The sequence below is a fragment of the Simochromis diagramma genome, unplaced genomic scaffold (assembly GCF_900408965.1).
Source record: "Simochromis diagramma unplaced genomic scaffold, fSimDia1.1 OVJJ01000501.1, whole genome shotgun sequence".
Taxonomy (NCBI): Eukaryota; Metazoa; Chordata; class Actinopteri; order Cichliformes; family Cichlidae; genus Simochromis; species Simochromis diagramma.
The window spans coordinates 5,230,324-5,254,029 of NW_024387320.1; positions in this window are offsets into that span (position 1 = coordinate 5,230,324).

Below are 23,706 nucleotides of genomic sequence, written 5' to 3' on the forward strand. Positions count from 1 at the left end.
CTCATAAAGAAATCATGTTCCTTTAGCAATCCGAGTGTAGGATGTAGCCTGGAGCCCAAATGTCTTTGTGTGTAGACGTATTATTGCGTAAAAGGCCAAGGTAAGCTTCGACAGTTTTAGAGAATCTATTTAAAGACCTTTCAGGAGTTGTTCTTTTGTTAACGCCTTGGGCGAAGAGAACTACAGTTCTGCAGTGGGGTGAACAATCCACACTGAAATTGTGGTCCTGCAAAGAAACGTTCAGCCTAGTGTGCATTTCTGAATTAGCTATAGTGTAGTGAATGAAATGAGAAACATTTTTAATGCAGGCGAACATTGAATGAATTGGAGATATCTCTTTTGTATACTAAGCTGGTTTGATTAAACCCATTTATTTTAAATTACTGAGTACCAACCAGGTACAGGTTAGCAACTCTACAACATGTTGGCTTAAATTGGAGAAATGGGTCTGTGTACTAATTAGCCTCAGGGAAGCCACAGAACACTCTGTGTGTGCAGGTTACAGTTATGAAATACAGTTTTATGGAACTGAAAAACAAAGTAAAAGGGAAAGACATAGCCAGATGCTTATAATCAATACCCCTTATCGATTATTAGCAATGTGAAGGTCTATAAATATAGTTGAATATAAATGCTTTCCTTGTGCAGTGCTCAAAGAAACTGCAAAACGTGCACAAGCTTTATCAGAGATTCTCGAAACCTCAGTTGATGTTGAATGTTAAAGTTCATGATGACACAATTACAATTGTTTGGAATGATTTTGAACATTTCTACTCTTAGAAATAAAGAACATGGCAGTACAACTTAAGGTTGCAAAGTTGCATCTGAACAAACCACAAGGCTTCTGGTACGATGTTCGGGCAGATGAGATCAAAGTGGAGATGTTTTTCCATGAAGTACAGCACCATGTTTTGTGAAAACAAAACACAGCATGTCAGCACAAACTCCTCAAGCACGGTGGTGGAGTCGCGATGACTTGAGCTTGTTTTGCAGCCACAGCACCAGTGCACCGCGCAGTCACTGATTTGACAATGAAGTCCTTTGTATACCAAAGGATTCTAGAGTTAAATGTGAAGCCATTTGCCTCACGACTAAAACTTGGCTGAAAAGTGGGCCGTGCGACAAGACGATGAGCCCAACTACATCAGTGAATCTACAACAGGATGATTAAAAAGAAGAATCGAGGTATTGGGACGGTCCAGATCTCAGTCTAACTGAAATGTTGTGATGTGACCCTAAGAGGGCTGGGTGTAAACAAATGCTAGCAACCCTCAATGAACTGACGCAATGTTGTAAAGAAGAGTCGTCCAAAATTCCTCCGTGATGATGTGAGACACTGCAAGTTATTGCTGCTTAATGTGATTTTCCAAGCTACTGAATCATGGGCTATACTCAGTTTTCCGACTTTATTTTTACGTAACTAGCATAAAAATGTTTGCCGAAATGTTTCTGAAAGACTAGTTCCAAATCACTTCCAATAAACATGTTTGGAACTGGAGCGATGGGACACTGGAGTTCCTGTAACAGATAAAATGCTGGTAACCACTGATGTAGACGCCTTCTTAGCTCTTTGTCTAATGCGTAGTTTATGAATAAAACCCACAGGGAGCAAGTGCTCTATGAGCCAAGGAGGGGCTTTGAAAGATAGCAGCCACAAGGACCAGTCATTGTTTTCCTAGGAGGGTCTTACCCAGAAAGGACTGTGGAGTGTTGCTCTGATCAGCCTCTGCCAAGCCTGGAGCTTGTCACACATAAGACACACAAATGACCGCCAACCAGGAGCCTATCACACACTAAACAAAAGGGGCCACATTCCTTGTGTATTCCCACACGAGGACACATCCTGCAGCAGGCGAAGAGAGGGATACTGGGAGTCCACAGGGGATTGGCCCAGAATGACACTTCCTCTGCCGAAGGTCTTATCAGCTCTATTTGTGTTTTCTCTCTCTCTCTGTCTTCACTATCTTCATCCTTCAATCCATCTCTACCTCCCACTCTGCTTCCCACTCTCCTCATCCCTCCCATTGGATTTGTGAGGCTTGATCTGCAGCTTTGGTGTAATTTCTGCTGTACTGTAGAGCCTATGGGAAAAAATATCCAGCAATGCAGATGCTCAGGCAGGTAGTTATTGCAATGTACGGCTGATGCAAAAATCACAAGTGGTTGGTACTCGAAACAAAACAACCATACGACACAGAACTATTGTTCTAGCCCTCTAGAAGACATTTGAGTGTGCGTTCGAATAGCAGTAGAACACGATCACAGGAAAAGGGGGTGAAAATGAAAAGACAGTATGAGCTAGATGCATTGAAGGAGTGAAGGGGTATAAGAGAGTGGAGGAGGTGGAGGAAGGAGGTTAGAAAGGGTCCTTCTGCCTTATATGGGAATTTACTGCTCTGCTTGTGGCGCAGTCTAAAAGCTGGAGCTGTTTCTGTAGAAAACATAGAGCAAGAGTCATTGGTGCAAAGTAGAACAGTCATAAAATATCTATGCTGAAGCTCAACTTTAACTTTGCTGCATGGTTATCCATAAATCACATCAATATCCTATTCATATCAGTCAGGCAAAAAAACATACAAAACAAACAAACTTTACAACACTGCAGGAGTGCTGTTAAAAAGCTTGCTTGAGTGGCACAGGAATTGTTGATACAGACTGGGAACTAGTAAATTTGGAGGATAGAGATTGGGAATGACGGGGGAAGATTTTGGGGATATGGAGAGAAACAGCTGGAGGGGTGGGAGAGAGACTCAGGTGGGCTCAGTCAAGTCCAGAGAGAGGAGTTGGCTCCCTAGAGAACAGGAACACACACAGACTCACAGACGTGAACACATTTCGCAGTGTTTCATAGTTCAGCTGTGCCTTGATTCCTCTCCCCATCTTTCCCCCGATTTCCCCACTTTGCAGACACACCGGCTGTTCCGACTCTTTGAAAGCTCCTTCCTTCTCTAAAGCTATGAAATAAACCCTTCCATATAACAACCTGAATTCCAATCAGCTATCCACATTGTACAGGCATGCACATGAGTGCACCTAGACACACAGCACTACCACAATGACATGTTTTAGTTAGCACTGTGACAGATTTGCTTCCTACAGAGTGCTTTCTCTCCCTCTGTACCTGTCATGGATGTAGCTGCCAGAGGGGGTGATGGTACCCGGCCAGAGCCAGGAACGACAGACGGAATAGTGAATAGGGCAATAATGAAGCTGCAGCAGAAACACAGAACTAAACACTCACCCTCACACACACACATACACACACACACACACGCTCTTATTCCCTTGGCTAGTCCATTCCATTCCTTTGGTTCCTTCCACTGAGTGCAGGTAGATACACAAATACTGCCTGGAGAATCTTGCGATTAATGACACGCTTGTCATATCTAAACCCTTTTCATCTTTTTTTTCTGACAAGAGCCACTCTTCCTCTCCTTACTTTCTCTCGGCCTGGCAGACACACTATCAAAAAATCCCTACGGCCAACTGCAGCACATGCTGGGGGAATAACGCCTGGCTTACCTGAGCCAATGGTTCATTCATCTGTGGAGCCTCTGGAGGCCTGAAAAACACACACAGCATCCTCGGACGCAAGGCAATCACAGATTTATATGTATGTACACACACACACATACGAGCACTTTAAACTGCAACAGACGTGCAGGCCTAGCCCATGCCCATGCCCACTCCCTTATTCCCTTTTGGCCATTGCTCTGAACCCACAAACATTTAGAAAACAAGGCTAACAACGACGTGAAGCTCACGCACCATAAGTAACACGTCTGAAGATTTTAGTAGGGCTCTTTTCCACACAACAAATGGGACTTAAGTCCCAGGTGACTGAAATGATCAGAGGAGAGACTTTGCGCCTGAGCCCCTTCTAATCACATTATCCAGTGGCTGTGCCTGGCCCACATCACCCCAGCAATGATTAAGACAAACACAAGCAAGAGAGGAGGAGAAATAGACAGCGAGAGACACAATGAGACTGCAGGCAGGCAAGAAGGTGGGGGTGGTCAGACAGACAAGGAGTGAGTCAGACAGGCAGATATCCTCCTACATGTTGGTCCATCAAATAAAAGAGCAGATAATATGTGAGGATCAAGTTCTGCAGAGGCGATCCTTGAGCTTCCTGTGTTCTGGGTTAAGCCCTGTAAGACCTGGGCGTACGGCATCAGCGATAAGGGACTGGGTGTGACACAAGGCATGGAGAAGCGTGCCTGACATCATGTTGTGTTTATAAGAACATCCTCTTCGCGAGGCCACAAAGGGCACAAACAAAGAGACGAGGTGGTGGGTAGGGTGTTCGCATGTGTGACTCAGAGCACTCTGGACACTTTCTGACATCATCCTTTGGAAGCCCAATCAAAGCAGAGAGGGTTGTCCAAGAAGAGGCTGCCAATAACAATGAAGTGTTCACAAGAAGCGCCTTTCTAAACTACGCTTGCCTGGGAATTGTTCAAGAAAGTCAACAAGTTCAACACATAGATTATTTGCTATCACTGTTCTTTTCTCCCTTGGTCGCTGTTATTTTCTTACACTAAGCCACCCAGCTGTTGCTGCTAGCTCAGACCCACACACTGGGTTTTTTATTATGCCGATCTGACATCGCTGAAGTTGGGAGGGGAGACAGCTGTACTCGTGTGGCCCTGGGCGCACCCGTCATTAGTGCCAGCCTTGCTTCACTCTTCCTCCATCTCCCTCCCTTGTTCCAGACCTTTCTCCTCCTCTCCTACGTTGTTTCTAAAACAACACCACCACCACCACCACCACCACACCCTTTCGGAATATTTCCCGACCCCATCTCTGCCAGTCTTCCCACCTGTCCGTCCATCCTAACAAGACGCTGCAGCCCTCTCACACATCCTCACCTCCCCGCTTTCTCCCTCGAAGATGACAGAAAACAACCTGCATTGTGTTGGTTAAAGGCTGAGTGCTGTGTGGTTGCCACTCAAGATTTTCTTGAATAGATAATTTTCAAATTGATTCAGGCTGGGCTCACATCTAATGGTCTGTGTGGGCTCTAATGTGAACAGGAGATAATCAACACCCTGTGTTTTGGAGCTGTTTTGTCAGTCATTTATATTTCTGTGACTGTCTCTTTCTGCCTTCTCGTGTCTTCATTTTCTCTCTCTCTCAGGAGCTTATCATCTCACACTGCCGATTTCTACCAATTCTTTTCCACCTATACCTCACTATCACTTTCTCTCATGCTATCTGAGATGCTTAGAGGTTGATTTCCCAGTGTGTGTCATTAACCTTTTCTCTTTTCTCTGGGTTAAACCCAGGGAGCACTGTTTGAGAAGACTTGGGGAGCATGCTGCTCTCGTTCAAGTGGAATGGAGGTTTCATCAGTGATGATAACTACATCCTTATTAGCCTGTAAACTGAAAGCACTTCTGTCTCTTATCATATAACACTTTCCCCTCTCATATAACTTTAATTTTACGTGTTTCCGAGAGGTGTCAACAAAAATTACTCAACACGATACCATTCTCACCTCCTTGTATTTTGCCGTGTGACATAACAGCATGGGGCAGGAGGGTGGGGGCAGGAACGCACATGCCGGATGCACTCAGATGATATAACCTAGTACAGTTCTTGATAAGATGTTTTAAGCCTCCGGGGTAGAGAAAGATCATCATTGTGCATACAATAAAGTCTGTCATCTTCCTCTAACAGTGTGTCTAATCACCATGAGTGAGGTGTAATTAATGTTTCACTCGTGCGCTGTGTATGTGCAGTTGAGGACCGTGGGTGAGAGGATGTAGTGTGCGGTCTCTCTAACAAGCTCCCACTCACCCCAGTGGAGGCAGGCAGGGAAGGCTGGAGTGACTGCGAGGCTGTTAGAGCAAGTGGGTTGCGTTGGACGTGTCCATGTCTGTGTGTCTGCGCGAATGTGTGCGAGTGTGCCTGTCGGTGAGTGTGTGTTGGTGTGTGAAAAAGAGTGCATGTGTGTCCTTTTGTGTGTGCTGTACTGGGATGTGGAAATTGAATGGAGCCTTTCAGTTCTACTGCTCGTCTCCTCGGGGGTGAGAGACTGGTTGCCATGGTTATCCTGGAATCCTGCCGCTAATGGGTGGGAGTTTGTGTAGCTCTGGCAACCTGGCCTGTCTAGGTTGGAGTACGTGTGCGTGCGTGCATGCATGTGTGTGTGTGAGTGAGAGAGAGAGAGAGAGAGAGAGGGAGAGAGTGCAGGGGGGTGTGGTTGGGTGGAGGCAACATTCTAGGACACAGGAGGTCACACATGTGAGAACACACGCTTTCATTCCTGTGTGCCCCTGGATGGACAAACACAGGCTGGTCATGCATACATGCACTTTATGCCTAAACTGTAGATGCTAAATATTTACTCTACTCCACTTGTAGTGCAGTTTGTTGTAGATTTAACAGGTGGCAGGAAGGCTGGCACCAACTGATGCTGTTTTTTTTTTTAATGTAAATCTCTAAACAGGAAATTATAAAATCTCCTACTGTTTTTTGAAACTTAATATATTAGGAATCAATTGGGAGCAAACACTGAGCTCTTAAATTCTAAATTTAGATACCCATATTTCTAATGCAGATAAATGTAACACAACTGATCACACCTGACTTCAGTCCTATATAACAGCTCTGATCAAGCATATGGTCACCTCTTTAGACAGCTCCTCCTTCATACCGACTCATCAAAACATACTTGAAATACAAAAAATATCAAATAAACCTCCTCGTGTGCCCACAAACTCTAGTGCGACTCTGAAGTAAGAGCCGCACTAGAGTAACACAGTGCTGCTGGATGTCACCGTTTTACAGTGAATATAATGTGTCTCCAGACGGCTGTCCACCACTGCAAAAATCTTTGATTTGCTCACCCCACAAGCATGGTGGATCATGATGAAATTATCTTCTTCTTTTACAACATTATTGCATGTGTAAAACATAATGCAGAGAAACAGTAAAACCCCGCTCCTCTTGTCATCCCCATCATCATCCTTTTACCCTCAGGCGAGTGGCACTCTTGACTGGGCACAGAGACCCCACTGAACAGGAACACTGTGGAGAGTGGATAATGAGAAACTCCACACAGAGTAGATTAGTGTAGGCAAAAAGATTCACTGTCACTATGTGCTTCTATTCCTGCACAGTTCCAGATATGATTGTAAATGCTAGTTCACAATAAGTTCCATCTCCCAAATACAGCGCGTGCACGTATCGGTACATGCTAATTGGGTTACATTATTCATACTGCATTGTGAATTTGACACAGAGCACTTGGATGGCAGTGAGGCAATTGTGCACAAATAATACACCCATGATATGCAATGTGACCAGATAACCCTGGTTTTCCTATTCCCAGTGTTCTAGTAGGAAGGGATCAGTCTCTACTAGTCACACAGATGTCTTGGCTCCTGCTACTCTTGGAGGACTGATCCATACGCTGCATGAACCCCTGTGGATTTAAAGGAACTTGGCTGAGGAATTTTCTCTCTTCCATTCCAGTCATTATATATGGCCGATTCACCGTAGCCTGGAAACATTAGGAAAAATGTTTCTTTTGTATGTCATCCAACAAGCATAAAAATAGAAAATAAAGGCCAAAGCAGTATTGTGATTATGATCACACACGATACTTTGAGCATGTGTTCTGGATGACAGACCTGGAGCCCGAGGACAAAATCATCTGTCAGGAAACTCGCTGCTGACAAGGTCGAAGTGGTTTGATCCTTTTTTTCCCTCCTCTTTTTCATGTTTCACAAAAAGCAGCAAGCAGAGGCTCAAGAATGTGGGCTGGACTTGTGGTCAAACCCAGAAGTTCATGGGGGGTAGAAAAACCTTGTGGATCCGCCCCTTGCTCCTTAGCCTAGATTTATACTGAACGGTTACATAATTCAACAAACACCTCCAACTCTGTTGCCAGGGTCCAGCCGTAAGCCATCTAACACTCAGACTACAACATGGTCAGCACTTTAAGTTGTGTTATGACTAACTAATCACAGTTACTGGAAAAAACTGCAATTACATGTTTTGGCTGATGAATTCTGGTTTCATATTCACACTGTAGAAAATGGGACTGGAAGTATATTTCTTGCTTTCAGTCTCTCGTCTCTGTTCACTTTTAGATGACCATTGAACGTTCTTTGTGTTTGCCTTACTGAGTGAGTATCTTATCATCTTATGTAATGCATTCCTTACCACTGTGCAGCAACAACGGCAGGCACTGAACAGTGACAGTAAATGTAATAGATTTTCAGTGTTACAGAACACATCCACATGTACTTTGTAGCTTTCCGACTCTAAAATCCCAGGATCCTTTTAAACAGGTCGCCTTAATAGTTTCCTCTACTCATTTAGTTTGGATGTTCCCTTCTCCCTTCCCCAGTGCTTTATCCTTTTTTGATATTTCCACTCACTAGCCCAGACAGCCTCAGCCTTGACTCAGGGCCACCCAATGCTCTCACTGTCCAACTATTTAACTAACCACAGCGAAACAGCTTTAATTTCAGCTTGCTGCTCAGCCTGTCTGAATGCAAGATCGCTTGGGGGTCTTTCTGGAAAGCCGTGGTATGGGGTCCAACAGGCCAGGCAGGCAAACAAGGGAGAACAACAGCTCTGTGCAGTTAGACTCCAGAGACACATAATGTCAGTCAGAGCAGGCTACCTCAGGAGAAATTCAGTGTGCTGCGCTTTTAAATGCTTCTCTCCACCTCTGGCCAATACCCACAAAGGTGAGAGTTAATCAATAGCCAGCAGTCAGCAACTGGGTTGAAAAACATATTTAGCTATCTCTCCTCATCAGATCATTTTGGTTTCCTTGTTTTTGCACCAAATATATGCAAACTAGAATGGGGAAAACTGGGTCTGTTCTGAGGACATATAATAACACACCATTAGTGTCAGTCTCAGTTCACTTATCACATTTTACCCATCATACTGTAGTGTTTGGACATGGTGCAATGGCCAGGACCAAGAGTGTTGACAAAATACCTTTTTTTTTAAATTTAAAAAGAAAACAAAACTTATTTACAAAGAAAAATATCCTCACAAATATCCTACTTTCTCACCAGTACATAAATATGTAGCTAGAGCTCCCGAGCATCATTTAGCATAAGTCAGCATAAAGATGGGAAAAAGAGGAGAAACAAAGGGCATGGCTCTTCCAAAGGTAGCCACATTCACCAACCAGCTCCTCAGTTTTCACAGGACCAGTAACTTTCTGAAGTATTTGTTGGTTGCTTGGCAACTGGTGCTTACCAAGAAGTGATTTGGCACTCTTGCTCATAATCTCCATTAACAAATCTCTACATATGAAAATTCATCGTCTGCACCAAAGGGAAAACAATTCCAGTATGGAAGGTTGTCTGGTTTCCGTCACTTTTCAGCAGACTTTGGTTGCATGCAGGTTGACTGTCAATAGAGGAATTGCTTTTGACAGCATACAACCTTGAACCACTGGCTATGGTCTGACGATGATTTCACTTTTATTAGATTGGTTTAAATTTTAAAGATTGGCCAGGAGACTGAACAGGAAGGCTTGGCCTAGATATCTGTTGGCTGCACCTGAAGCACATAAAATTAGCAATTGGACCCAGAAGCACATAGTCAGTAGACTGGCCAATGGGTTTCTCAGTTATACTGCTGTTGACTCCAGCTGGTAGCCATCAGTTGTGCACTTATCATTCAAACTTGAATGATCACTTCTATTAAACTATAAGAAAATATTTTATATTTTATTTTCCCATTTATCCAACCATCCATCCATTTTATCCAGACACTGGGCTAGAGCCCATCCAAGCTGACATGTAGCAAAAGGTCTAGATAACCTGGACAAGTTGCCATCACATCACAAGGCCTGGATTCCAGTGTAAATTTACAAGTATAAACAAACAGAAAGAAAAATCAATCTTTTGGATTAGTATAGACACTGTTTTTAAAGCACATCTGATCACTTCTTGGGCTGCCCTGCAAAAATCTGCCACACAGTAACAAGTGTTCTCATCTCTCATCACACAAGTTGCTGATTAACATGTTATTGTAAAAGTAACCACATTAAAAATAATGGCTAGGAAAGTTTTTAAATATTCCAAATTGTAAAAATGGGAAAAAAGGAAAAAAAAACTTATATATATAAAATACAAGGAATCAGTCGTCCAGCAAAGGTGGATGTGTGTGTATATTTTTGCTGACACAGTAGACTTTGGATTTGTCTGGATGAAGGGGAATACATTTATTGGTTTTGAGGAGTGAGGGCCCACACCAGCCACCCTAGGGTCTTGTTATCCTCTCCTCTGCCTGTGCTCTTGGGGCGACTTTAATGAACACTCCCGTTCCAGGCCTCTTCTGGCTCCAGTCAGGCTATCTACAGGGCTGCCCCCCCTTTCCCCCGCCCCCCGACTGGCTATACAAGCAAAGAAGGTCCTTCTACAACATGGAGCAATGGTAAGATGGAGACAGTAAGTAGGCTAGGTGATCGAACTGAATAATTGATGTGCAGAGTTCACATAGGAACACCTCAAGACTTGGTGTGAACACACACTAGCCACCATAGTGTATGCACTGGTACAGATTTGAGGGGAAAAGTGCTAAGACGACGTATGAGTTAAAACTTTTTACTCTTAACTTCTTTATACACCTTTAAAAAAATTGTTTCTTTTCATTAGTAAAAATCAAATCAGCTCTGAGTTCATGAGAGACTATAAATGGAAATAGACAACAAGTAATTCATTCTTGCTGTGTCAACTGATAAAAGACACCAAGTATTTTAAATGTGTGCTACTGATAAGGCCAAGCAATACATGCTGGAATAACTCCAATTACCTCATGGGGAATGATAGCTGACTGTGTAAAACTAGCAAAGAAACATGAGATAGAAACAAGAAGTGCAGAAATGTTTCCACTCAACATCTCCATCTTTTGATGAAAAAGAGAACCAAAAGCTATTTTACAAGTGTTCTCAGTCAAAGTTGTGTACATTGTAGCTGCACGGAGGCTTCATTTATGAAGCCGAGTGACAGATGAAACACCAGCTGTCAGTAAATCTGATGTTGGAATCTTTCAAATCATCCAAAAATTTGTGGAACCAAAATACGAATTAAAGACGCATGTTGATGTAATTGAATCCTTGCCATCGTTAATGGAATGCACACAGACTTTTTCTTTTTTTGGGGGGAACATCTTAATTTTTGACAGCGAGCTCAACATTTCATCACATGTGTTCATCACAGTCCAAAGACAAACACTGTGCTGAAATTCTCTTTCTCAATATAAAACCACACAAGGCATCCTTAGATTAGAAATGTGTGTAACTGAGAGAAATGACATGAAGTGTTAAAGTGACTTCCTAATGCTACAGAGACATGATTTAGTGGTTCTTCTCTTATCCTCAGAAGATATATTGAATAATCCCACAATGTGACTACTCACCTAAAAGCAGCCTAAATGCTTTAAAAGCAGAAGTTTTGGCTGTTTGTTGGTCTAGAGCATTCAGGTGTGTGTTGAAACAATACCATAATCTTCCCAGGAGTGGACCACCCAGCAAATTCATCCCAAGGTCAGCTAGCAAGTTAAATGTTAAAGTTTTCAACAGTGCAATTAGAAGTAGACTGAACAAATGTAGCTTGTTTGGAGGTTTACCAGGAGAAAGTCTCTTCTCTCTAAAAAGAACATGGCAGCATGGCTTCGGTTTGTTAAACTGAATCTAAACAATCCACAAAACTTAATTAGAAACAAACAATCCCACTAAAATTTAGCCAGATGAGAGCAAAGTGAAGGTCTTTGGCTGTAACACACAGCACCACATTTAATGAAAACCAAACTCAGCATATCAGCATAAACACCTCATACCTCATACTGATCACTTTGACTTATTGCTGCTTGATGTGTACTTTCTTTTTCACATCACTGTATGTTATTTTACAATGTGTGCAGAAGCCAAAAGGATTCAAGCTATATTAAAATGATCAAGTGAAAGTGACATCTTCAGAGCTGAGAGTCAGCTATTTTCACATTTTGAACATTGCTGAATTGAAGGCTTTTGTGAATTGTCATGAAGTATTTTTACTTTACAATCTCAGATGCTAAAAGCCTAAATGAAATCAAGTGTTAAATGGGATCATCTCTTTAGCAGAAAGAGAAAATATGAGTCATACAGGAGGGTAGGCAATTATTCTCATTACAACCATTTTGTTTCACCAGCGTATATTCCTTTTAAAATTCCAACCTCTGTAATGAAGTGATACTTTTAACAGGTTTTATAGTCTGCATGGAACAAAACAGTAAGACTAAAGAAGGAAGATGTATCTATGATGCACGTTTTGTGGACCATCTTCAGTACAACAGCAGACCTGTTTTGAATCCATCAGTATTCAGTAGTTGTGTCTGGGTGTGGTCACATCATCTGACCACTGCTGCTGTTGTATAAATTTTCCTTCACATCTTGCCTCGTTGGCACAAGGTTAAGGAAAAGTGATTAGGAAAGAAAACAGGATGCAATATACACTTTTTTTTTCTTTTTTTTTTTTGCTTTTACCGACAATGAAGTCAAAATAACAAACAAAAAATCAGGGGCTCAAAATCAAATAAGATAGTGTAAACTGTGTATATGTGTGTTTGTATGTCTCCAAGGAGACAGACCTAACTGAAAGCTGCTCCTATTTTAACTGACTTTCCTGAAAGCCTTGAAAAAGCCCAGATATTGCGTGGCTATGTTAAGGGAAATATTTTGCTGCAGTCCACTGACTTTTCAATTGTAGCTGGCCTTCCTTGCATAGCAAGTCAAATGGGTATTTCAGCATGTAAACAACCCCACTAGTTGCTTAAGAACCGCATCCCTTTATTTTATAAAAAGAAAGAAAAAAAAGATGCATCCTGAACGTGGGATGCCTGCACTCTTTAGGAGCTATTATTGTAACCAGACTACGAATAATAAGGAGACTTTCGGTTATCACGGAGTTTGGAAGTGTTTTTCCAATCTGAAGAGACACAGCATATGTTTCTGGTTTTTCGTGCCTTAAAAGAGGCTGGTGTCCATTTAACTTTGCATAAGTTTTTGTCAGACTTCAGTGTGCCAAAAAAACTGGCATAATGATAATGGAACTCCACTCAAGAAAGCAAGTGTCACTTCTGTGAGTCCCATGTGGGTCACTAGCTAGCATTAGCTACTACTGGAATGATATAGCTGAAAAGTGTATAAAATGGACTCAACTGCAGTTAGTCAATGAGTCCTGTTGTATGTTTGGTAGGAGTCCTAAAAGCACTAGTGAGTCTTGTCTGTCCTATTTTTAGGGCAAGGTGCCAGTACAGTGTGTCTGCAGACGTACGTGTATGTCTTCAAAAAACGGAGGACGGCTCGGAAAACTAACACTTCTGGAATGCCCCCTGCAGAGTGAGGACTTCAGGGTTGGATGTGTGTTTATGGGAGGGTTTTGGCAGGAAGAGGCAGGGACCCTGTCCAGAATAACGGAACAGCAGTGGAATGCGGTGCAGCGGGGAATATCCTGAGTCAAACACAAGGCAAACCCTGAGGTCTGAGGAGGAGCGCTTTGTGGCAAGACTTTTATAAACTGTGTTTTTATATTAAGACAGATGACACTAAGCGCACTATTCATTTGAGTGGCTGACAACACAACATGGATGCCTGCAATCGGCTTTTTCATTTTACACCACAACTAAATTAGAAGACCATGTCCCATGGAATATCTTTCAAACCTGTGACTCATTCACTGAAAATCTCTATCCAAATGTGAGAGCCTCAACTGTGGCGGTGTTGAAGTCACAGTGAATATGAAGTGTTAGTATTTCTCTCCAGGCTGTGCATTAGGCCGGATGCCACGCACCTTCGCCCACATGCCTCCCACAACCCAGCACCCGTATATAGAGGGCAGAATCTGAGCCCAAGCTGCAAGCAGGCAGATAAAGACAATCTCATTGATGTAGGAGCATCTCACTGGTAAAAAGAGACATCTCTGACACAACCCTGCCTGCGTTACCCTTGCTACAGAATCAGATTAAGTACCGCAAAAAATATTGTGCTGAGGCTTGAAGGCGGAGAGTCAGCTTTTACTTACATCTTAAGCAGTTATGGTGGATCTGTGTATGTGAATATGTGCGCGCACATCCCTATAAACCTGGTGGTTGCAGGGAAATACCTTTAACTGAAACACCGACAAGCAGCTCAATCCATCAGTTCCTTCAGGAGCCACGTCTGCGCCATGTAATGACATAAATAATCACTGTGGAGCCCATGAATGACATGTTCCACCCACAATGCAACCCGCAAACTGCATATCTTATCGCTTTATGGCATTTATTTTCTTACAAGAAAGCACGGGAATTTACAAAGAAAGTTAAAGTGTAAACCTGAACACATCCTTTGGTGATTCAAGGAGCATTTATTTCAGTCGTTTAAAACAAAATATATCATCTGTATAATCCACACAATAAATCTGCACAACCCACAGTACACCACTGTTATGCTGTCTCTTACACTAAACCTGCTCTCAGTAATATTTCACCTGCTTTGTCTGTTTTTATCATTACGAGGAAGATTTGTACGGCGTGAAATCATACGAGCTATGGCTGGACTTGCTTGGTTTGCTTTCCGCACACCCCCAACTCTCTTCTCACCCTCCTGGTCTGTTTCCTCTCACTCTCTTTGTTTTTGCCGTTTTCTCTTACTCTGTCTCTCTGCCAGACCTTTGCTTTACACTCCCTCTTCTTGCTCACCTCCTCCCTGAAACCAACTCCTTGGCAACCAGTTGCAGCGTCTCCCAGAAAGGTAGACAGCCTCTCCGTGGTGCCACAGCAACCCAATGCAACATCAGACAGCGAGGCATGCTGCATTATTAACCAGAAACAGCCGAGAGGGGCTGGAGAGGAGCAGATAGCGGGCAGGAGAGACAGAATGAGAGGGAGTGCGTTACAAGTCCCGCACTGCTGGTTGTTGCAGTGTAAACTCAAGAGGAGCAACAACACTTCAACCTTTGACCTGCCATGCATGACCACATTAGCAGAGAGTAACACATATGCAGACAGTGGAAGTGAGAGTGAAACAGAGAGAGAGACAGAGAAAGAGAAATTACAGAGCGGTTACATTCAGCCAAATCCACAGGGGAATCAATAAGGAACATCTGGATCTGGGGTGGACAGGGTGGCTTTGTTTGCAGGGAGTACGCTATCTTGACACCTCACCCAGATTCTCCCTGGGTTTCTACACAGGAGGAGGCAGGGAGGTGAGGAGATATTGCTGGGGGTGTGATCGTACAAGAAAAGGTGTTTGCTTTTCTGCAAGAAAAATGTTTCTGTTCTAAGGCTAAAGATCTACCACGAGTGCTCCTTCTATTGTATTAGTGAGAGAATTGATTCAGTCTAAATTTTCATATAAAAACGTCTGACTGCTTTCAATTTTCAACCTAGACCCTACAATAAAATAAGGTTTGAACCTCTGAATAAAGTGAGGTCTCTCGGTGAGGCCATCACAATAGACTGCATAATTGAGGGTCAAATGTCACATGTTGTAGTGCTATTGCAAACCCCACAGACAAGATATCTTTCAAAAGGAAACCCATCCGTCTATCTATCCTCTTTTCCTTATTTGCAATTCAGGGTCATAGTTGGGCAGGACACTTTCCTGATGTCACAGGGTGAGAGTCGGGGTACATCCTGGACAGGTCACTAACACATCCATTTAGAATGACCAGTTAACCTAACACCATACATGTCTTTGGACTGTGGGAGGATGCTGGTGCATATGAAAACAATATGCAAACACAGAAAGCCCCCAGTCTGTGACTTTTATCTACCTCAGAAAAACTAGCATACAAAAGTAGCAATGATTTAGATATGAAGGAGCTGCAAAACACAGGGAATAACTTTCAATTAACACTTCTAGTATCAAATCAAATAACAGTATGTAATTATTAGACACACAAATCCCAAGGAATTTGGGGCCAGTGGAGATCTTTGACCCTAGTTGCCCACTCTACATAATCCATCTATGGAAGAGACCCACAAATATCCAACAGGGTAAAGACATCACAGATGAGAAAATACTCTGCTCAGACAGACTGTCAAAGTTTAAAAAATTATTCTGAATTATTCTGCCGTTATTTTGAAAAGGAGAAAAAAACTGTTAAAGCCAAGAAAATAAAGTGGATGTGAGGACACAAATGGCAAATACATAACTCAATAAAACCATTTGCATGCTTATTTTTTGACCACAGATGGTTAATATGTTTAAGTGTATGTTTCAGTAAAGGTCTGAATAAAAATAAAAGAGCGGCTGAAAGGATTTCTACATTGAATTAGCAGGGATATTCATGCAGTATCCTTGACTGTGCTGAACTAGGTAGCTTCACAGAATCACGGCGACAAAAGAGACACATCCTCTATTCTTCATCAGGTATTTGAGTCTCTCAGCCAGCCCCACACCATGTTCCTAGAGATTGAATACGGTCGCCGCAGTCTGCTCCACACTTTGAACAAGAGGAAAATACACACAAATGTTGAAATGGAGAGACAGACAGAGCGCGCACAAATAAAGGCTGGGGAGCGAGGACTGAAACTGAAAAAAAAGTGGAGGAGATGAGAGAGGCTGAAGTGGAGAGAGAGAGACAGGGGGAAACAGAAAGAGTTGGAGGAAGGTTTAGTCAGAGGGGGGGAAGCGCGAGGGGAGGAGAGGAGAGGTAATGAGGCCAGTGACTGGCTTTACACCTCGTCTCTGTGGAAACTAATTGGGAGAGAGCTGGAGGGCACTAATTTGAGCACTCTGCTGGGTAAATGTAGTGCAACGAACTATGAAGGGTAAATCAATGTACTACCTCTCCCTACACCTCGCTTTCTCTCTTTCTCTACCTCGCACCAAGTCACCCACCCCCATTATTGTTTCCTAATAAAAATTCCATTGACTTCAACTATGCTTGTGGGTATAAAGGTATTGACCTGGGTAGATATCATGCGTGCTGATGAGGTACAGAGAGGGTTTCAGCAAGTGAGCTGAGAAAAAGAAATAATGAAATCATCACGATGCGAGATCTCAGTTGAGCACAACTGTGGCGTTAACATGTGGCATTGTTTTTACTGTACTTACTACGAGGTTAGTACTGTATGAACAACAGTGCACTCCCATGAGCCTGAAGATATGTTTTCTTCCCACAGTGACAGAGTATCACTGGGAGTGGGGGGCAGTGATAGAGGCAACAATGCTACTTGGAAAGTATTGTGTGCAGCATGTGTGTGTGTTCTCTCCCAGGGAGGCATGGCGTCTGATGGGAGAAAAGGAAACAGAATGTATAGTTACCCCCTGTAGAGAGCCCAAGGGTGGTTGAACAAGGAGCCAGAATTTGGGAGGTCTTAGGGGGAATTATCCTCACCCCCAGGCTTGGAGATGTAGCGAGCTTTTCAGCATCCCATAAGAAGAGGGAGCCCTGTTCTCATCGACAAACACAGTAAGATTCAGCAATGGAATAAAAAAGGAAGCAAAGCCATAGCAGTGTGCTTTAATAAATTTATGTGCTTCATAGCTTGGGTAATTATCAGATACAATAGTTGTTCGTGCAGCAGTCGACGTCAGTTTATTTTCTGGAAATCTAAAATTAAAAGGGCAAAAAAAAGTTGCCGCCTCTGAGAGCGGTCGCGCTATGCCGAGTGACAATGTGCGTTTGCCTAACTCCACCTTACACTGTAGTACTTGGAGGATGCTGATTTGCTCCGTTCAGCACCATCTGCCCCCTCTCTCGGCGACAGTGCCTTGCAGCTCGGCCCCCTGGGAAATAGCTGTGGATAAGTTATTCAATTAGAGGGGCATTATTGGCCCGCTCTCTCAGAGGACAGAGCTGATGATGCTGTGATTATACCGCTCTGCATTCCTTTATGGCTGTGTGCGAGTGCGCGCGCGTGTTTTCACAGAGACACTCCCACACACACACGTAAACACACGCTCTTTTTCCATGTGAGCTTCTGAGTATATGTGCGTAGCTGCAAATCAACAAATAATGTTTATAGGGTGAATGGATGTGGAGAGGAGGTGGGGGTTAAAAATAGGGGTCTGTCAGATACGCTTGGGTGATTTTAAATGAGCTCGTCTAAGTTTGAATTGAAATACACACACACAAACAGAAATACACACTCATACAACACATATGGGTTGACCACACATGATCTCAGAGAGGATGGAGATGTGCCCCTTTTGAGTGACTAATCAGTGTGAGATGGAGAGTCTTAACAGCGCTCACTGTCTCTCAATTATTGGTTTATTTTTCAAATGCATTGCAGAAAAGATCTAGGTTGTGACAGATGCATTTCTATACAATTACTTGTCACTGTGAGCTACCACTTGACTGTGGATTTTCAGAGTTTTCGCGGTGGAGTCGGGAGATTTCTTTTGTCATCTGAACTATGGTCACAAAACGAGACCGTCTCAGACAAAGAAATGGAAGGAGATACTTCTCAGCATTCAAGCACGGAGGGACCAACACTGAAATCCAAACACATTGCCTCTCTGCGGACCAGTGAGGTGGTCTTTAAAGTGCTGCCATGATGGGCTTGCCCTATCTGCCCAGCGCAGACCCACAGATGCCCTCCCGAGGGGACGGGCTAGAGGGGAGCAGGGCAGTGGGCCTGGAGCCTCATCTGCTCTGCCCAGAATACAAATAGGTCAGTGTGCGGTAGGAAAGGAGGGGCTCAGGGACACACACACACACACAGACTGACCATGAACAAGAAGGGGTCTTGCCAGCTGAATTCCTCCATTGGCCATGATGGGAAGGGCCATCTGGTGTCAATGCGGAGAAGTCAAGCAAGCTTATGAATGTGCACACATTCACGGCCACACACACACAGAAGACATGACTTTGTTTTATGGACAAGAGATTCGTGGCTGAACCTGAACATCATGTCAGTGACCTCTTCTACTAGTGCTGGTGTGGACACATAAATTAAGCAGGAGGCCGTGTGTTGTTAGACTAGCATAATTTCCACTGGTTAGGCAACTTTTGAAATGATGTAATGTAAACCAAACAAAGTACCACTGTGACCAGGGTAAATTTCAGGTTATTGTCTTGCTGTTGTTAGTATGTATCATCACTGTATTATTCCCCAAAACACACCTTTGAAACCCAGAGTTTACTTTAAAGGGTACGCCTAATTCCCCGTTTTGACCCCCTTTTTATGATTGCAGCTTAATTCAATTTTGCAGTGAGCTTTCAGATTTCTCCTGTTTTGGAAATTCCTGGAAGTAAGAAAAACCTTAGCTGAGGTAAAAATAGACATTGTTTGACTATGATGTAATCCTGTGGCTGCATTCAAAAATTCTTCTCTCTGCTGTTAGTGCAAGCTCAACATATCGCTGAAAAGGGAAACTGATTTATTTTGGCTTAATATCAAAACCATGGCCTGATGAGGGGAGGCTTGCACAGAGTAAATCAAGTAGAAAATAAGCAGGGTTGAATTATTTTCAAAAGCCAGCATGCTATTAAGCCAGGGCAGACCCGTGGCAGCAGCTCATGAAAAGAAAACATTTCTGGCTTTTCCATCATACAATTCCTTGTTCTTAATATCAGCACCTCTTAGTAGGTACATAAACTTTCAGAAGGACACCGAGAGTTTTATATTGGCTTGATGCATGTCCTTCTAGGTGTTACATGAAGAAATATGTAAGACCTGCAGTATAGTATACCTGCCAAGAGGGATGTATGATCAAATCTGCTCATGCACTCTGTTCTAATGTTTTAGGTGCTAAACTACAAGTTACAGAGACGCATCTGGAAATGAACCTTTGAAATCACATAAACAGAAAGCTCGTAACGAGGAACTGATTTGTCTCCCAGACATTTACATCCTCTCACCACGAAGCTGCAATTGAAATTATTACAACTCGAGCCTCCTCGCGTGCACTTGCATTAGCAAGGTAGGTTCTGTACCATGGCTTGCAAATATCTCAAGCATCCTTGTCTACACCCACCACAGTCTTATGTCTGGAAAAAAGAAATCATTTGTTGTGCAGCAATCTGCCTCTTTTTGATTAACACCCCCATTCTACTTCCTTGGCGTGCCCCCGCCTCACCTCTCTTTCTTCCACCCTCTCTCTCTATGCACATCCTTCTCTATGATTATTTAAACGGGTGCCAGAAAAACACTGTGACCCGTCTAATTTGGGCTGTGAGAGAGCGCAGAGAGGAGAGAGAGGGGCCCTGCGATTCTCCACACTCCCTTTTACCGAGCGGGGAAGTGGCGGGTGAGAGAGAAACTGTTGCCATGGCTACCTGCTGGCAGCTTCTGTCCTTGTGTTTGGAGAGCACTGGCTGTTCCCTCTCTATCCAAACCCTGGGAGGGAGGAGAGGGGAAGAAGGTGAGGGGGGACGGAGGTGATGGGTGTAAGGAGGTGAGGTGGGGGATGTCTGTGGTGGGGGGGTGGAGTGGGGGTCCAGCTGCCAAAGGGGGAACAGCACAAGGTCTCGTCAAAATCAGAGGGCTGCTGGCTGGAAAAAGAGCAACAAAAGAGCAATACTGAGGGCTCTGGTGGCTGATCAGCCCCAGCTAGTTACATACACACGCACCAGTGTTGATGACAGGGTTGACAGCAGTGGGGGGATGTGGAAGAGTGGCAGTGAACAACTGCTTCAGTGCTTCCATACAACGTAGGTGTCTCCACTGCTCTATGATGAGGCTAATCTTTCATCTGTCTTCTACTTAAAACTCACTTTACAAGTCTAGTAAAGTGCCGAAGTAATGCATTTAACCCTTCCACTGATGCATTTGATGTTAATTACACTGTAGCAAATTGCCACATTTTTTCCTGTAAAAATTTGCAGTGACCTGTGTAAAGGTACATCAGTCCAAAAAAAGGGGAAAAATAACTTTTTAATTGTGACCATATTCTCCCATATTAACTTCTCTTAACAGGTTCCCTGTTAATTCCACAATTGAATTTAAAATCCTTTTCATCACATCACATCATGTGACCCTGAATCTTCCCTGAGTTACACTGCAATAGGTCTAGGCTGCTGGGGGCTTCCTATGATCCACTGAGTGTTTCCTCTTCACTCATCTTTCTCACTCACTATGTGTTTGTACACCACTCTACATTGAATCATTAGTTATTATTAATTTCTGGCTCTCTTCCACAGTGTGTCTCTATCCTATCTTTCTCCCCTGAACCCCAACCAGTCGCTGCACATGGCAGTCACCCACTGAGGTTGGTTTTGCAGAAGGTTTCTTCGTGTTTTTCTTTCCCACTGTCGCCAAAGCACTTCCTCATAGGGGGTCATCTGGTTGTTGGGATTTTCTCTGTTTTCTCTGTATTATACAGGATCATTACTTTTTTTCTGTTGTTGTGATTTGATTTGATTTGAACTGAATTGGATTTAACTAGCGTTCAAGACCCAGACTTTTCTGGAAACACTCCCTAAGTACTAGCAAAGCAGTTGTGAAATGCAAACTGGGAATCAAAATTGTGCCTCAGCGCAGTAACCAACAGAGTTTAAAAGGTGAAACTTTTACTTTAAAAGTATGTTTAATAAGTAAGTTTGAATTCTGACTATAGTTGTACCATTAACTTCTCTTAGCTGGTTCCCCATCTTATATTAAAAGCAGTGTGGCGAATGTTTGCAGAGAAGTTGGAGTGTTCCATGCAAAGTAAGGCTGGCAATCTGCCAGCAACAAAAGCAATGGCAATGAGTTTTTTTTTGCCAAGTGGTCAGGGAGTAAACATTTTTCCCACAGGGTCATTGACCAGTCTCTAGGTCTCTACACCCTTAGAGACTGATCAATGACCTGGGTTTTAATAATCATTTTCCCAGCAACTGTCACCAACCACTTGCCAATGAGTCTGGGAATATGCATTTTTTCTTCACAACCAGTGTTGCTAGAGCGGTATCTAGGACTGTGTGTCTACGCTGTTATCATGACTGTGATTCCCTTTCGCCCGTGTGGCCTTGATCTTGGTACTGCAGCTTTCTTCCACAGTTTAAAGACATATGTTTGGTTGTCAGGTGATTGTCAATTGCAAGTGGGTGTAATGAGCACTCTGTGAATAGCTTTCCCCAAGTCATGCGGGACAGATTCTGATGATCAAAATAAATCAATCAGTCCTGGTTTCTTTCTTTCTTTCTTTTTATTGCTTTGTTTGAAAAATACATCATCTAATATAGTCCAATCATTTTTATAGTAATGTAAAGATATTTTTCAATACTTAGTTGATAACTTTTTACCAGGGTTAGTGCTGTAAGTTTTCAACAGTGTATATATATTACTTGCTGAACTTCTTATTTGTGCATCGGTGAGTCAAATTCAAATTTCAAATTCAAATTCAAATTTTATTTGTCACGTACACAGGTACGTGAGTCAGGTATTCAGGATGGCTTGAGTATCACAGACTCCACCCTGGTTCTAGCCACCCAGTAAGACGATCCAGGTAAGTGATAGCTGTGGAATGGACATAATACAGAGCTTGCAGTTTTAAAACACACAGGTCTCCTTGTTACTTTCCTAGCTAACCTTTCATTCTCTTAAGTTCAGTAGATATAGTTACTTTGTCAACGAATCTAAACTATTTCCTTGTTTTTGTAGCTATAGTTTCTTTTGTTTTATCTTATTTGCAGGGTAAAAAAAATTCTCTTCTACTTCCTTGAATGTGTTCCTGTCAACTCGTACTTGTGTGTTCCTCAGGATCTGCTTGTATTGGTGTTAAAGTTCATTCTAGGGGTGCTTGTGTGTGCAAGCATTGCGGTTGCTATTAGACACAGTGTTCTGAAACCCCGGTGGCCATGCTGATGAAGCTTCCCCCTCCCTGCCCCCTGCCACTGCCACCCCCACCCACCCACTGGCAGGCAGCTGACCTTGGCAGGGCCTGACAGAGAACTGGCCTGGAGGGGGATCCACGGAGCTCCACGCCAGCCCACTGAGCCAGCCCACTCAGTCTGTGCAGGTGTACGGTCGCCTGGAAAAACACACACACACATGCATAAGACCCAGACCAAGTGAGGCCCTTGAGCAAGCAGATGTCCTAACACTCTGTTTCTCTGTTACCTTTCTTCTGGATTTATCATTTTCACTGTCATTTTCCTTGTATTTCTGGTTTATTGTCCTTTTGTTTTTTGGTTTGTCACTGGTACTCATTTTCTCCTTACTCTTCCTTTCTGTAACACTATCTTACCTTCTTTACCATGCTTGCAGGATCCTTTCCACTTGCTGCAATAGCAAATACTGAAATGAATGCTACTTATTATTTTCCAGTTGTGGGCCTTATTTGGAATCATTTCTGATTTCTTGTGTATCTTTTCTGACAAAATAAAAAGCAAACCATTGTCACAGAACATGCAGTTGAACATGCTTTGAATGAACTTATTAACTAGCTAACAATAGATGCACATGAACGCACGATAATTTACTCCTTATAACACTCTTCATCAGTGATTGCAATCAAGCTCCTGGATCAATGCATTTAAGAGCTTGGGGGTGGAGTTCCCAGTGCAGGCATAAACCTTGGCCACGCACTGATGCACAGTACTGTACATACTCTCGAGTTATACGCACTGCATCCACTCCCACATCTAACCTCTTAGTTGGCATCATTCTGTGTTTAAATTCAGCAATCTTTTGAAACAAGTCAGAGAAATTACACTGGTGCTTTGAAAAACCTCTTATAGCTAAAATACAGAGAAGACAACTTAAAAATGCCCCAAACAGCCTTTTTTGGTTGTTGTTGTTTTTTTTATAACAATAATTCAAACA